Genomic DNA, 2,788 nt, shown 5'->3' with positions numbered 1-2,788 from the left:
TGAACAAGGGAGGTTCATCTTCCCAAGTTTCAATGCCAAATAATTTGGCATTCAGCTTCATGATTGCACCAAGGTACTTGGTGACTTGCTCCTCAGTGACATCCTCATTCTCTTCAGAAGAGGAATACTCATCAGAGCTCATGAATGGCATAAGGAGGTTTAATGGAATCTCTATGGTCTCTAGTTGAGCCTCTGATTCCTTTGGTTCCTCAAAGGGAAGCTCCTTATTGATCACTGGACGTCCCAGGAGGTCTTCCTCCTTGGGATTCACGTCCTCTCCTTCCTTCACAGGTTCGGCCATGGTGATTAATTCAATGGCCTTGCACTCTCCTTTTGGATTTTCTTCTGTATTACTTGGGAGAGTACTAGGAGGGATTTCAGTGATCCTCTTACTCAGCTGGCCCACTTGTGCTTCCAAATTTCTAATGGATGACCTTGTTTCATTCATGAAACTCACAGTGGCCTTAGATAGATCAGAGACTAAGTTTGCTAAATTAGAGGTATTTAGTTCAGAGTTCTCCGTCTGTTGTTGAGTGGATGATGGAAAAGGTTTACTATTGTTAAACCTATTTCTTCCACCATTATTAAAGCCTTGTTGAGGCTTTTGTTGATCCTTCCATGAGAAATTTGGATGATTTCTCCATGATGAATTATATGTGTTTCCATAAGGTTCACCTAAGTAATTTACCTCTGCTATTGCAGGATTCTCAGGATCATAAGCTTCTTCTTCAGAAGATGCCTCTTGAGTACTGTTGGATGTAGCTTGCATTCCATTCAGACTCTGAGAAATCATATTGACTTGCTGAGTCAATATTTTATTCTGAGCCAATATGACATTCAGAGTATCAATATCAAGAACTCCCTTCTTCATAGGCGTCCCATTATTCACAGGATTCCTTTCAGAAGTATACATGAACTGGTTATTAGCAACCATGTCAATGAGTTCCTGAGCTTCTGCAGGCGTTTTCTTTAGGTGAATGGATCCACCTGCAGAAGTATCTAATGACATCTTAGCTAATTCAGACAGACCATCATAGAATATATCCAGGATGGTCCATTCTGAAAGCATGTCAGAAGGACACTTTTTGGTCAGTCCTTTGTATCTCTCCCAAGCTTCATAGAGGGATTCACCTTCTTTCTGTCTAAAGGTTTGAACATCCACTCTAAGCTTACTCAGCTTTTGAGGAGGAAAGAACTTGGCTAAGAAAGCCTTGACCAGCTTATCCCAAGAGTTCAGGCTATCCTTAGGTTGAGAGTCCAACCATATTCTAGCTCTGTCTCTTATAGTAAAAGGGAAAAGCATGAGCCTGTAGACTTCAGGATCTACTCCATTAGTCTTAACAGTATCACATATCTGCAAGAATTCAATTAAGAACTGAAAAGGATCTTCAGATGGAAGTCCATGGAACTTGCAGTTCTGCTGCATCAGAGAAACTAGCTGAGGTTTCAGCTCAAAATTGTTTGCTCCAATGGCAGGAATGGAGATGCTTCTTCCATGTAAATTGGAATTAGGTGCAGTAAAGTCACCAAGCATCCTCCTTGCATTATTATTATTTTCGGCTGCCATCTCCTCTTCCTGTTCGAAAATTTCTGAAAGGTTATCTCTGGATTGTTGTATTTTAGCTTCTCTTAGTTTCCTTTTTAGAGTCCTTTTAGGTTCTGGATCTGCTTCCACAAGAATGTTCTTATCCTTGCTCCTGCTCATATGACAAAGAAGAGGGCACAGAAAAATAATAATAATAATAATAGAGATCCTTTATACCACAGTATAGGGATCCCTGTGTGAGTAGAAGAAGAGGGGGAGACAAAGAATGTAATGTAATGGAAGAAACACAACTGTGAGGAGGGTTGAGATGTGAGATGAGATGTTAGTAGATGAATAAATAAATAGAATAAGATGGAAGAGGGAGAATTTTCGAAAAATATTTTTTGAAAAAGAGTTTATCTCTGGATTGTTGTAATTTAGCTTCTCTTAGTTTCCTCTTCAGAGTCCTTTCAGGTTCTGGATCTGCTTCAACAAGAATATTCTTGTCTTTGCTCCTGCTCACATGAAAAAGAGGGACAGAAAAATAATAATAATAGGGATCCTTTTTACCACAGTATAGAGGTCCTTGTGTGAGTAGAAGAAAAGAAGAAGAGAAAATATGAACTCAGAGAGAGAGAGGGAGTTCGGATTTTTGGTGAGTGATGTGAGGAAGAGATGTTAGTAGATGAATAAACAGAAAGAGATGAGGGAGAAGAATTTTCGAAAATTATTTTTGAAAAAGGGTTAGTGATTTTCGAAAATAGTTTTTGAAAAAGGTTAGTAATTTTCGAAAATTAAAATCAAAAATTAAAATAATTAGTTAATTAAAAAGAAATTTTGAAAAAGAGGGAAGATATTTTCAAAAATTAGAGAGAGAGAGTTAGTTAGGTAGTTTTGAAAAAGATAAGAAACAAACAAAAAGTTAGTTAGTTAGTTGAAACAATTTTTGAAAAGATAAGAAGTTAGGAAGTTAGAAAAGATATTTTGAAATCAAAATTTTTTTTAAAAAAAAAAGATAAGATAAGAAGATATTTTTGAAAAGATATGATTGAAATTAGTTTTTGAAAAAAAAGATTTGATTTTTAAAATCACAATTAATGACTTGATTCACAAGAAATCACAAGATATGATTCTAGAACTTAAAGTTTGAATCTTTCTTAACAAGCAAGTAACAAACTTGAAATTTTTGAATCAAAACATTAATTGATGATGTTATTTTCGAAAATTAGGGGATAAAGATAAGAAAAAGATTTTTGAAAAATA

At 35.9% G+C, this 2,788-nt stretch overlaps 1 non-coding gene across 1 annotated transcript; it reads left to right on the top strand.

The window, feature by feature from the left end:
* The first annotated feature begins 1,063 nt into the window (after window positions 1-1,063).
* On the top strand, window positions 1,064-1,171 carry LOC148565490 (small nucleolar RNA R71). Its single transcript, XR_015884943.1, has one exon. It is a non-coding gene; the product is annotated as a small nucleolar RNA R71 (small nucleolar RNA).
* The last annotated feature ends 1,617 nt before the right edge of the window (window positions 1,172-2,788 follow it).

Source organism: Arachis ipaensis, chromosome B5 (genome assembly GCF_059453495.1).
Source record: "Arachis ipaensis isolate K30076 ecotype BB chromosome B5, ASM5945349v1, whole genome shotgun sequence".
In the NCBI taxonomy this organism is placed as follows: Eukaryota; Viridiplantae; Streptophyta; class Magnoliopsida; order Fabales; family Fabaceae; genus Arachis; species Arachis ipaensis.
The sequence above is the reverse complement of the archived record's forward strand: the minus strand, read 5'-3'. Positions and strand labels throughout refer to the sequence as shown.